Genomic DNA, 12,679 nt, shown 5'->3' with positions numbered 1-12,679 from the left:
CCGTATCTCTACATAAGGTACTATATGAGACTGGCATGAGGCACTTAGCGTACATCTTTTGATCGGTTTGCTATGTTTTTTCTCATTTATGTCGACCATGAATTGATGAAGTAACAACAGGGCTGTCAATTGCTTATGAAGCATCTTCTCTAGATGGAGCATGTATCACCTCTATTGCATATCTCTAACATGCATCAAAGGTTGTGCACTTTCTCCACTCCAACCACAGGCATGGCTTGTAATAGATAATTTAAGCATTACAATTTTTTTGGCATTGAACCAATGCTTAACCTGCCAACTTGCCTCAAGCATGGCTTGAGTACCTGCATCCTTGATCTGCTGCACGGATCATCAGCAGTTCAATTTTTGATGCCCATGGAATCTCAAGGAGATTAGCACACTCTATGGCTCGACTTCATGAAGGGTGCATAGAGCTCAGCATGGCCGACTTCTTGTCATTGCTTCCAAAAGCCAGCAAAGATGCTCGCCACACAACACTAGCCAATTTCATTTGAAATTGCTTGACAAGGTCAATTCTCGTTTGCCATGATCTTTGTACGTCGGTATCAGCATCTGTTGGCTATCAAAACTAACGTACTTATATGAAGCAAGGCTTCCATTTTGGCATCTTGCATTGAGATTATCCCCGTTTTGATTATGCTATGAGCATAAAAATTTGGAGGGATTTATCAATTTGCCGGCATGTTAATTCATTAGATGCCAAGGAGGTGTATATGATACACACAACAACTCTCTCTTGCACAACAAACTAGGCTATGAGCCGGATGGGAACTAGTTCTTCCATCAAAAGTTTAGGACAACTGATTACAGTAGAATGATCAGGTTAGAGCTTTTAAGTTTTGCTTGTTTTTCCATGTTTTACATTTACTTTGGAAAATATTGTATGTCGTGCAAGGCAAAGTGCTTTGCCATTTTCACATGAAGCATGGCTTCTAACTCGTGCCAAGATAATGTCCATTGATCTGGAATCAAGGGCATCGGCACACAAGTTTGGGGAACGGACAAAATAGGGCATATCAGCTCACAGACTCCTACCAGTCTAGACTGTGCCAGGCACTTATGGTTTTGGCTCTCACGTTTGAAGCCATCATTTTTGCCAAGGGCTTACAATTTTACATGCACGGCATGCTAGCTAGGTGGATTCAATTCTACCTACTCATGAAATACGCTTCCGCTATACAGTCACAACCCCTACATGGTAGGTTGGTCTCGATGTGATTTCTGTTACCTCTCTCGACGAGAGCGTCACAGAGGCGGATTGTTGCATGTTTATAAGATAAACTGACATGAGGCATCAGATGCACACAAGCAGGGGTACCAACTATACACGTCATAAATGCTTAAGGAAAGTTCCTCAGCTGTGCATGCTCTCTTTCTTATTTCTCTCAAAGAATAATGAAAACTTTCTAAGAAGCTTTTGAACATGTTTGTTTGGGAGTCAGCCTGAGCCAAGGTGCTCTAACTCTTAGCTAGAAAAGGGCAAGATTCCATCTAAATTAGTCTTCATTGGTTCATTGATTGAACACTAATTGCCATAAGGGCTATGAGCCACACACACTGACTAAGAGTCATTCTCAGATCTCGAGTAAGACCCAACTGTTGGCATTCCTTGGGTGATTGTTCTTAAGATCGAACACATCTGCCTAGTGGAGTACACATCGAACACATCAACGTTAATGGACAAGCAAGGGTCTTGTCATTATGGATGTTTAGGGTGTCATGTTTGCACTACATGTTTTTAGTGCGACGCTCAAGTTGAGTACACATCGAACACATCAACGTTAATGGACAAGCAAGGGTCTTGTCATTATGGATGTTTAGGGTGTCATGTTTGCACTACATGTTTTTAGTGCGACGCTCAAGTTGAGTTTTTGATAATCTTAAACTCACATCAGCTGATCTATACCACGGAGTCTAGAGGCAACAAATAGTTGAGATAGCATGGCTGTTCATACGAGCTAGGCATCTCACTTGTGTGGATCTCTTGCTCTCTCTATAGCACTACGAGTGTCTATGGCATCACAGGTTTGGGGTAAGACCCAGCGGGTGTTTTACTAAATCACCCCATAGGCATTGAGGATCACAGTTTGATCTATCCCAGTTGTACTTTCAAGGAAAGAAGTCCGGAATCTACCAGGGGGTAGTGGACAAATTCAACTTTTCAAGTTGATTCCAATCATTTTTATACACGATCGACTATGTTGGTTACCATTACCTTCTAGTTGAGCAGATTCTATAAAGGGTCTTACCAAGGGGTTTGACTGCGTAGATTATAACCAAAGGAGTCTGGTTTGCAAAGGCAACACCCAAGGTTACATGTGCAATACTACTTGCATTTCACTAATTTTCAATAAATGTTCCTAGGCCTTTGCCGGCGGGAAATTTAGGCAGGTGCTTTCCACTCCGATTCAGGTACGCATCTGTTTTGGTTTTGTTTCTTTTGGTTTGCTTTTTTATGTAGGATCATCAACTATGTTTGCTCTTCAAAGAAAACACAAGGTCATGTACGAGCCAAGAAATTTGGGTTGTGCTATGTTCATAATAAGTTTCTGCATTATGCATTTATAGCCCACTTGTAGGGTTTATTTGGCACATGTTGTCACATGGGATACAACATGGTGTAGGAACTCAAGGAGTTTGGTTTAGCCAGTGTGGAGCAAGGCTAACGAGGGTCCCTCTCACTCCTGTCGTAGAGTGTTTGTAGTTACCTCCACGCACAAGTACATCTCATACTTGAAGGATGTTCTTTTTTTTAGACACCCTTACATGAGACATATTCCATATGTGGAGAATATGAGTCTATGGGACTAACACTGGCGCCCACTATTTCAATTTTGTGTCATGACAAAGTCCCTAGGGGTGGTCAAATCTGTTTTGTAGACAATTTTTAGCACGACGTATTAGGAGAAATTTTGGTGGCCAAAAAGTCGGATACTTAGAATGACTTGTTAAGGTACAAGTGCAGCTAAACAACATTACAGATGGTTGTTTATGCATATAGCAAGGCTATGAGTTGTTAATGAAAAGGTTTCACTATTTGTACCTAGAAGTGATCACTGTTTCACCTTCTATTATGGTTCAAACGTTTCACAAGACTTGCAAATGATTGCAATAGCAAGTATTTAGTTTCTTTTTGCAACTATTTACACTCCTCTTCAATGTGTGCCAGGAACACCATATTCGCCATTAGTATTGACAAGGAACGATTATGGACATACAGGTTCGGATCTATTTTTTGCTAAATGCATGTACACTAGGTGTTATGGGCCGTAGTGTTTAGCAAAGGCTGATTTGGAACTGCATGCACATTCATCGAGTTGTTGCTTATGAAGCATTTTGCACTCTATGTACAGTATCTCTATGAGCTTACTTTGGGCTCTACCAATCACCAATAGAGGTCATGGCTCGGTTTGGGTGTTTGTGGATTTTTCCAGTTAACCACGATGGTTATTCATGACATTGTTGATTCCTCAGCAATGTTGTACGATATTGTGGTCCCCGTTTACCAGTCCTCTAGGATGACTGTCTGTAAACCGTGGAGAAAAACACATCTCAATACTGTTAGAATCCAAAGATAATAGGTAGATTACAACTTACAAGTGTACTCTTGTGTTGAAGGATATGCAAAGTGAGTACGTTAGCAACAAGTACTCCAATTAGCAAGAATGTATTGCTCTAGTTGGTGTTGCTTACAATAACGTAAAGCATGTTTGTGACTCAATTTAGTCCCTTCATGTTTAAGTTTGGTTCTCAACCTTGAACACTAGTTATGGTGGGGTTGTTTACTGTTGAAATTTGGAACAAGTCAAGGACTTAAACTTGGTTGTTGATGAGTTATGTCGGCAAGTTACTTTTCATGGAAAGTGGTACTCTTTTGGGTACACCTTTGTTGTGATAGCTCGTTTCGCATACTCATGTGCGTTCTAAATGGAGTCTATACACTATGATTGGATAGGAACTGGTAACACAAGATGGTTACAAAGGGACAACAATGTGGAAAATCAATATGTTACTCTTGGTTTCATTGAACCTCCTACTGAACCGTGTTCCACTCATGCAAACAGTTGGATCCATGAAGGATGCCACTGTTGAAAACATTAGTGTATCCTCTTGTTTCGAGGACGAAAACGCTTCTCCAAGGGGGGAGTAATGTCATGCCAAGGGCATACCTAGGGGAGGTCAGGGACCTGGGCCAGTAAGTGGCCGACTGCCACTGTGGAACAGAGGATTGAGTAGCCAGGGGCTATATAAGAGAGGTTGGGCAGTGAATCCAATCTAGGCAGTTCCCCGGGCATTTCACTTATTGCAAAAGTAGAGAGAGAGAGAGAGAGAGAGAGAGAGAGAGAGAGAGAGAGAGAGAGAGAGAGAGAGAGAGAGAGAGAGAGAGAGAGAGAGAGAGAGAGAGGTGAGCATCAAGTAGTGTAGCATGGCAATCTTTCATAATTTTCACGTTATCACAATGGGTAAAACTTATAGACCTTTAGTCGCACATCCTCGTCTCCATCAAGCACACCAATCATATCATCTACTTTATCCATATCAAAGCATTCTGAATCTATCTCCCAGTCCATATCATTGTCATCGTCAACTTTCACAACTATAGCTTCATGGGTTTAAAAGGCACCATAGTGATTTTATGCTTCTCTTGTTGCAATGTTCACTGGCTTATGGATAAGTCTCATGTTGCAAAAAACACAGACCAAATCAACAGCCTATTTAAAGTGAAGATGGTTTTGTTTCTTGGTATGCAAAAAGTCAAATGCCAATCAATTTCTCTCATAGCTTCCACTTGATGTTGCAATAGGTAGAACCCTAGTTGCAATGTGTTAAAACTCCACTTTCTCCCCACCATACTCCTTCCACCATAGAGGCGCACTTGTGTGTGCAATGGCATCTATATGCCATGGATCCTAGAACATGCCATTTCTATTACCATAATCAAGTCATAAATGAAAAGCAGTTTTTCCATCCTGATGTCCCAATAGTTGAGAGAACACTGTTTTGAAATTGGTCATGACTTCTTATTGGTTGATTGTTGATGCTTTGAAATTTGGGATCCAATACAAATGCAGCACCATGCAACGATGTATGCAATTGCACCCATTGCTTGTTGGCAGCTGTGATCATGGCAACTTTTTCCTTTGCACCAAAGCCAACATGCTCTCCTACTTTGCATAATGCCTGTGACATATACCAATAAACTCGACCAAAGACAAAAAAGTCTTTGTCAACTATTTGCAAAAGACCTACAAATGGTTTGGCCAGGGTGACAATTCTCTCTACATTGCACCAAAAAAATTGGCAAGTTCACAAGCTGTGCACATCTTGTAGCTGCCTCTTGGTAGCTAGGATCTTGCTGAGCCAAGTATCCATCATCTATTGTGTTAGAAGCTGGACACACCCTATGGAAACTGACTACTCGGTAGATTATCATTTTTGTAATTATTCATTTATTGAGAAAACTCGACATTTCACCTTGTAAATATTGGGGCTTACAGAAGTTTCCAGATTGTATCCCAGTTTTGACATTTAGATTGAGTAGATGGTTTATTTGGAACTTTAGGGTTTGAGAATTGTAAGGTATTTATACCACTTTTTGACCTTAGTGGAAAACCTTTTGTCATTTTAAAAAAAAGGAAGTTTGAGGTCTGTGAGCAAGCGTACTGTGTACGAGAGAGAGTGTGAGCTTCATCTTAACGCTACGTGTGCACTGGTGGTCGGAATCAAGTGCGGAGAAGTGAAACGTGTTGCCCCCGATGAGAGCTACACGTCGATACCTACATTGTGCGCGTACGGTCCGGTTTTGCGAGCTCCATCTACGAGCTTCATCTGGTGATTCGGTGAGCATACATTGTTCGATTTTGCATTGCAGCATATCCACGCGTTCACATTGAGTAGAGCTACACATTAGGGACTTTAGATTTCGAAAAGGAAGACTTGCAAATTTCGGCCAGACATCCTACGTGATTTTGCACCGGGTGTTTTGGGTTGGGTTTTTGGTTCATAGACCTTAGGGAGAGTGACCTATTGGTGTTAGTAGGTTCTCCTTCAAGTTCTGTGGTGTTTTGAGATTGTTTGATGGGTGTTCAGCTCTAGAAAGCGTTGTAGGAAGTTTCCTCTTATGCACTCCTGAAGGCTGTGACTTAGACATTGGGTAGAGACCTCTGTAGGAATTAGTTAGGAGTCGGTCGAGTGTAGGTTGACACCCTATGCTTGCTTCCACGCGCCTGTGGGTCGAGCGTCGTCCTTAGCTGACAAATCTTGTTAGGTGAGTTCTCGCTGTGCTGACGTCCGTCGTGGCGTATCCGTCCAACATTGGCGCCGCTGTCGTGGACGAAAACCTTAGGTAGGTGACCGAGACTAGTCCTTGAGGATAGGGATTTTTTGGCTTGCCAAGAGTCTCGTTTTACTTTTAGATAGGATCAGAGGGTGGATGACTCTCTAGGTCTTAGAGGGAGTCTAGGGAGCGTGTGTCTGGCCTAGATCCTTCGACTTAGGTAGATTTAGGTAGACTGAGATAGTTTTCGATATTAGTTGAGTTCTTGAGTAGGAGTTGGAGTGGTAGAAGTGGTGAGAGGAGAGCTTGAGAGTCCGGAGAGGCCAGAGAGCAACCAAAACACCATTATCACCATTTCATATGATGAGTAGGGGTAGAGTAAGTAGGACATCATGATTCATGATCTAGAGCACTTCATGCATGTATACTTGCTTGGTAAATTCATCACAAGCTTGTAAAAGACGCAAAAGTGTGTTTGAAAGCTGAAGTGAAGTCCAAAAGTTACTGTGAGTGTTTCTGATAGAGCTACAGAGCATCAAGAGCATTTCTGTAAGGGAAAAATTTAATTTTAAGCCAAGAGACATCCTACGCGTAGGATGTCTACAGGCTAATCTGGTGGGAATTTTGGAATTTTGAGTTGACCAGTGTGTTCAGAAGGTGGGGTTTACCCTGTTTTCACCTGGAAAGTGGAAATTTGACCATATCTTGACAGGATAAGGCCAAAGAGACTGAAATTGCCAGACATCCTACCCAAATTGTGCCAAAGCATTATTTTAAGACCAAAACCATAGGATGGCTGCATGAGCATGATCTATATGATATATTGAGTGACTGAGAGAGGCTTCATCTCATTTGGGTGAAAAAATTGGGTTCTAAGCAGACTTTAGCACTTTTGACTGAAAAAGGCTAGAACAGCTAAAATTGGAGACTTTTGAAATCCAAACCAAAATTTAAGCATACAACTGGGTTGCTGACATCAAGGGGAAGTTGTGGGTCAAGTCTAGGGTCAAACAGGCCAAAAAGACATCCTGCGCGTAGGATGTCATCTGTGTGATTTTTCACTCCAAACTTGACTGTGAGCATACCAAAGTGATCAACACCTCAAGGAGAGCCTGTGCTTTGAATTTGAAGCCATTTTGGGCAAAAAGACATCCTACGCGTAGGATGTCTGAAGCAAGAAATTGAAGCCAGATACTGACTGTGGGCATAGCAAGGTGCTGTATAGCCTGAGGCAAGCCTCCTATTCAATTTTGGTCCAAATTGGAGTTGATTTGACTGATCAAGACCAGTAGCAGGCTGTCGGAACAGTTTTCTGATCCATTGACCAGCTTATAGGTGTCCAAATCAAAACGAGAAAATAGATGTGGACTTAGCACATCAAGGGGAATTCATATTGCAAGAATCTAAGCAAAACAGAGCAGGAGACATCCTACGCGTAGGATGTCTACTGGGACTTAGTGAAGAGAAAATTTGACTGGCTTAGACAGTGAGGTTCCATTTGGCTTAAGGGTTCCAGAACTTCTTTCAGAAGTGAATTTGGACCTTGTTTGGCCATTTGAAGGAGCAAAGACTGAATTCAGACTTTTTCACGTAAATTGACCAACATCCGAGGAAGTACAGTTCCAGAATAGCAGACCTGATCCAGAACATCAACAGTGTATAAAATACAGTAGTGATTGAGATTAACTCTCCAGTTATACCAATCATTACTAAGATCACCTCTAGCAGATAAATGCTTTGATTCGATTGCCGCAATTAAATGCTTGTGTACATGTATATTCGGCAGCAAAGCAAGAAGTGGTGCGGAGACTGATCCTTCGCCAAGTGAGTGGTTGGATTTGTGATAAATCGCATTGATAAGTTTGATGAATTTAAGATCACGAAGATACAGTTTTAGAGACTAGAAGGTGGCAGGTGACCAAGGTAGCTTAGTGTCCACAGAGGAGAGTGTAACTCAGGCAAGGCTAGATCCACTAGCACCAATTATTGAGGAGGGTAGTGATACTGACACTTCGTCAGACAAATCTTTCTTCATGATGGGTAGCCAATAGCCAGGAGGTTTTACCTATGACGGACTAATGCCAGGAGGAAGCACCTCCCTAAATCCACTGAATGATTCCAAGTTCACTGTGATCTTCTTAGAAGGAACAAACTCGAGGGGAGCCCTAGTCTATTCTGACTATCGAGGACGCAAGTGTATTTGTATTGAAGAAAGACCCGCTGAGAGACTAGAGATAATTCGAGTCTATAATGATGGAGATAGATTTCAAGACGAAAAGGGGAACCACTATCTAATAGTTAGTAACCCTGAAGACTACAACAGATGGAGATAACGTGGCGAAAGGGAAAATGGTTTCAGAAACTCAAGAACCGCCACTAAACATTGATCGACCCGGAGCAATTTTTATGTATGATAAGAAAACAACCAGGGTTTCAACTTATAATGAGAATGTGGGAATCTACAAGCATGAGAGCGAAGGAATAGTCTCTTAGTTTCGCTGCAAAGAACCATACCCAAACGAGTTAAGCAAAGACAAGGTTCTTTACTTATTCTCTTATGAAATTGCAACAAGGAAGGATATAGTTTTTGTTGATAGGTACGGGCGGGAATACCAACGTATTCTCCCAAAGGAGGTAGAAAAGGCAACAGTTCCAAGAGCATCAACATATGCCCCCGACGAAGTGCCAAGAGCCACCTACACCCCTAGCAAGTCTACAAATCCCTTTTTAGAGGAGTATGACGCTACCTCACATTCTATCCGACCACCGCAGACATTCAACAATCAGAACCAACCAGCAACTCAGCCATCATTGCAGGCATGGCTTCGATAGAGTGCAACATTGGAGCAAGACAGAAATCGAGATGTTTATCAAGCCGCACGAGGGCTAAGGGATTTGCAAGAACCACCACTCTATTCAAGGTATCAAGGCGAGAGTAAGCCAAAGACTCAAGGGTCAAGAGCACCCATAGAACGAGTTCGAAGAGATGGACCATCTCTGCCAAGAACTGTTAGAAATTATGGCTTAGGAGCACCACTGGGTGAGGAACCAGCCTACTATAGAAGACCAGAGGAGGTATATCGATTAGGACGTGGAGATCCAATGATGAGGTTTGTAGACCATCGTAGAATTAGACCTTCTCAAGTACAAAAATGGGTAAACAAGAAATACATAGGAAACAGAGATCCAAGAGATCATGTAGCAGCCTTTGTGCGTGTAATTAGAGCGGAAGAGGTGTTAGACTTTCCTACCCAATTTGCATGTTTTGGGCTAACCCTAGAGGATGATGCCGCTACTTGGTTTGACTCTGTGGAGCGTAGAGACTTTGAGTCTATGGAGGAAGTGTTTGATGAGTTTATCGAGGAATTATCACAAAGGGGGATAGCTCATAATACCGTTTCACAAATCCATAAATTCAAACAGAAAGACAGAGAATCTGTGCGAAAGGCGGCCCTAAGACTAAAAAGGTATGTTAAGTTCTACCCTGTGGAAGAACTGCCAACTCAGTCCAGACTTATGCTTATATTCATCCAAGGACTAAGGAATGCAGATCTCTAGAAGGACTTACATATGAAGAGGAGCACGATGTTGAATGAGTTAACCAAGGAGGCTCTTTACCTTGTGGACAATTGTTCGGTCTACAAAGAAGGTGAGTTCAAGGATCTTGACGACGATTCCTCCTCACAACAAAGCGGAAGCAAGTCTTCTAAGACATCACCGAAAGGGGAAGTAGCTGTAAACCAGGAGCAGCTTGTAGAGGAAGTGCTAAAAAAGATTAACTTGTACACCAAACCCCAAGCTAAACAGCCCAAGTGGTGTGCTATTGAACAAAAATGGACAAACCATGGGATGGAGGAATGTTATTATAACAATGGATATGTGTGAGAGAGGCATTATGCTCCCCAAGCTCAAGTAGCATCTCCTCAAGTTCCACCGATGCCTAGGTATCAAGGAGGCAACCTACTGTTGGGGTATAAAGCCCAATGTGGTCGCCCAGGTAAGTGGGTGGGCCGCCAGGTATGTACACATATTCTTTTGTTAAAACCTAATAAGAACTCACTATGCTCTACACATTACAGTAGAGCGAGTTCACCATATCCTCGTACTCTTCTTCTCGCACTCTCTCTCGCGTTGCACTTCTGCTCGTACTCCTTCAACTGGTATCAGAGCTCAGATCGAGGCTCAGGGCAGCACTGCAGGAGGCTAGAGTCACCAGCTCAGATTGGAGTGAAATTCGACAGGCGAAGACAGGGCCCCAAATCCTGTTGGATAGCCCGAAGGCCTAGGTGTTCTCAGAATTTCATTCTCAGGTCATCTCGGCCACCGTTCGGCTTCGACAAAGGTCTGCGCAGGCCATTTTTGACTACGTGGTCTCGGCGGGTGCAGATCCGACTCTGCAAATTTGGGGTTTTTTGGCCTACAATTGCAGGTGCTGAGGATATCGACACTCCGAGAGTGTTGATTTGTGGCTGTCTACACATCGAAGCACGGCTCACAGTTCTTGGAGGCGTGTCACATACGACACGGGCGCATCTACACAAAGACTGTAGGCGACATCCACTAGTTCATCAGGTAGCTTGTGTTTGCTGCTTGATATTCCAGATTTCATCCTGACATTGCAGGTATTTCCACATGGGATATATTGTCAGAGATGATGTATGTCTGTTGAGGGTTTGCTTTACTGCCGTTGAGGCATTGTCGCAGTCTATGCTTACAGGACAGTGATAGGACAGTCAGAGACAGTACAGGTGCAGGACAGGTTTACCCGCAGCTTACAGTGTTAGAGAGACAGTGTTTTTGAGCTGTTTTTGGTTTGTTTTTTATTGCACCAGAGCCATTTTACAAAGGAGACTCTGCCGAAATTTATGCAGAATCTGAAGCTTTCTTGGTTCATTTGACAGGTTGATATTGGTTCAGAGGTCAGTTTACAGGGGAAAGTAAACTACTGTGAACCGTAGCTATGGCTGGATCACAGGACACTGCTCTTTACAATATCAAGAAGCTGGATGGAACCAATTTCCCATTGTGGAAGAAGCAGATTTGGCACGTGTTGGTACAAAAGAAGCAGATAAAACCTATAAAGCTCAAGGGGATAAAACCAAAAGATATGGACGAAGATGAATGGAGCGAAATGGATGAATTGGCACTTTCTACCATTATGCTGACTTTGGCAGAAAGCGTTTACTTCAATGTAGCAGACGAGATGTCGGCTTATCAAGCATGGTTAAAGCTGAGTTATCTTTATGAGAAACAGAGTGCAGCTTCACAGGTATACTGGCTTAAGAAGCTTGTTGACTTGAAGATGAAAGAAGGGACACCTATGTCCAATCATCTGAATGAATTCAACACAATCTATAGTTAGTTGTCAGCTCAAGGTGTCAAGTTTGATGAACCTGTTAGAGCTATGTTCCTGTTGATCACATTGCCGGAAAGTTGGGACACTTTTCGCACAGCTTTGAGTAATTCTGCACCTCCAGATGGTTTGAACATAGCAGGTGTAGAAGGAAGTTTGCTTACTGAAGAAACCAATGGAAAGACAATGGACAAAGGCAAAGGAACAGCCTTAGTTGTCAGGGGAAGGACCAAAGAAAAGTACAAAGGTGGAAAGAGGAATCAGTCTCGTAGCAAGTCCCGCAGTGCTAAAGGCAAGAGTGACATAGAATGCTACCATTGTGGCAAGAAGGGTCACATGAAAAGAGACTGCAGAGAATGGAAAGCAGAAAAAGGCAAAGAGAAAGCTGAAGACCATGGTGAGAAGAACAAGTCCTCAGTGAAGATTCAAGAAATAAATGTGACAAACACTGTTGCAGAGGATTACAGTCTAGTGTCAGGAGACATCTACTTCTTGAAGAATACAATGGACTCAGCTCTTCTTACAGCATCTGATGGAAATGCACTGAGTGACTGGATTATAGACTCAGGGGCATCACTTCATGTGTCTCCAAACAAGGAGTGGTTTACCTCTTATGTGACCACTAAAGATCATGTTCAGCTAGGCAATGGGCAGACATGTGAGATCTTAGGTGTTGGAGATGTTCAATTGAAGTTTCAGAATGGCTCTTCTTTCACGCTGAAGAATGTGAGACATGTTCCCGCAATTACAAAGAGCTTGATCAGCACAGGTTTACTTGATGATGCTGGCTACGTCACCACTATTGGACAGAACATGTGGAAGATATCCAAGGGTTCTATGACAGTAGCACATGGAGTAAAGTCTGGAGGACTTTACACGATTTATGTATCAAATGTCTCTAAAAATGTAATCAATGTAGCCGAGCAGCCGAACGTTTCTTTGTGGCATAGCCGGTTAGGACATATGTCCAAGAAGGGAATGGAAATCTTGTCTCTTTCTGGTTATTTGCCTGGCTTTTCATTTAATGA

The sequence above is a fragment of the Adiantum capillus-veneris genome, chromosome 4 (assembly GCF_014529385.1).
Source record: "Adiantum capillus-veneris isolate H3 chromosome 4, ASM1452938v2, whole genome shotgun sequence".
NCBI classification, from domain to species: Eukaryota; Viridiplantae; Streptophyta; class Polypodiopsida; order Polypodiales; family Pteridaceae; genus Adiantum; species Adiantum capillus-veneris.
This window is presented reverse-complemented; position numbering follows the sequence as displayed.